This window comes from Cyprinodon variegatus, unplaced genomic scaffold (assembly GCF_000732505.1).
Source record: "Cyprinodon variegatus isolate N-32 unplaced genomic scaffold, C_variegatus-1.0 Scaffold1797, whole genome shotgun sequence".
Classification (NCBI taxonomy): domain Eukaryota; kingdom Metazoa; phylum Chordata; class Actinopteri; order Cyprinodontiformes; family Cyprinodontidae; genus Cyprinodon; species Cyprinodon variegatus.
In genome coordinates this window covers 43510-44638 of record NW_015152250.1, presented here as the reverse complement: position 1 = coordinate 44638, position 1129 = coordinate 43510, and the positions used below count along the sequence as shown (strand labels likewise).

The window sequence follows — 1129 nt, the reverse complement described above, 5'->3', positions numbered from 1 at the left end:
AAATATTTATTTATCAATTGATCAATTATTCATCTAAAAATATAGATTTTAACTTCTGCTTTTACTTTTACATTTCTTCTTGCATTTATACTGACTTATTTCTAACCCACTTATTTTCCATTATACATTTCTAGAAGTCTTTATTTTGTGTTTTTGTATTTATTGCAAGTGGGATTTCTTTTTGTTCTGTATTTCCATTTTTTTATTGTTTTATATTTATTCACACCAACATTTTTAAGACATGTTTTTATTTTTGTCTCATACTGATTTACACCACAACATTTTTAAAGCATGTTTTCAATCCCCCATAAATTTTAACAACCTTCTATTTCTGAAACAATGATTAATTTCAGTCTAACTTTTTTGTTTTTTTACTCAAAGGCTTTTCGCTTGCCCTTTTTTTCTTCCCCCCTTTATCCACTTAGTCTATTTCCACTTTGTCATCTGACTGCTGCTGGTAATGTTACAATGATGCTGGGGAGGTGGGGTGGTGGCGTCACCGGCTTCACAACTATTGGCCAAGGCTAGCCCTCCAAAAATAGTTACTGAGCATGAGTGCACCTGCTTTGATTTTGCCTTCAAGCAAAGGTGTAGCGATGGCTAACTCGTGGAATGCCATAGCAAATGAACTCGAACAAGTTGCCGATTTGTAGAAGACAACACAGTTTCTAAAGATCATGTCCTATATCGTTTCAAGAGCTTAACAGAGAGAATAATACTGTTAGAAACAACCACCAAAGCAGATCTTGACCCAGCCCTGTTACAAAGTTTGGACCAGGTAGCTCGCTGCTTGTACTCCAGCGACAGACATTTGGTTCTTCCTGTGGTTAGTCCTCTTCTTTGCTCCGGGAAAACTTCTTCTTTGCTTTGCGTACACTGAGAAAGCCGCTCCAACACTTGAAGTGCCCCCATATTATAGACTTGCCAGAGCAAAGAACAGGATTAACTATAATTCTGTTAAATATTCAACGTAAAACTAACTTCACCGCAGTATGTAATGTGCGTTGGGTGGAGCTACCCTATCCTTTCTTTTCCTGTAACAATGGCGGATTAAATCGAGAGAGTCGCTTGGCTTATTCTAATGAATAATGCTACTGTCAGACTGCAAGGGCTAGAAGCAGAAGATCCC

The 1129-nt window shown here is 37.4% G+C and overlaps 1 protein-coding gene across 1 annotated transcript in view; it reads left to right on the top strand.

Moving 5' to 3' along the window:
* Positions 1–1129, top strand: part of LOC107104574 (sialic acid-binding Ig-like lectin 13) — a 27139-nt gene that overhangs the window by 911 nt on the left and 25099 nt on the right. The gene's annotated exons all lie outside the window — the stretch shown is intronic.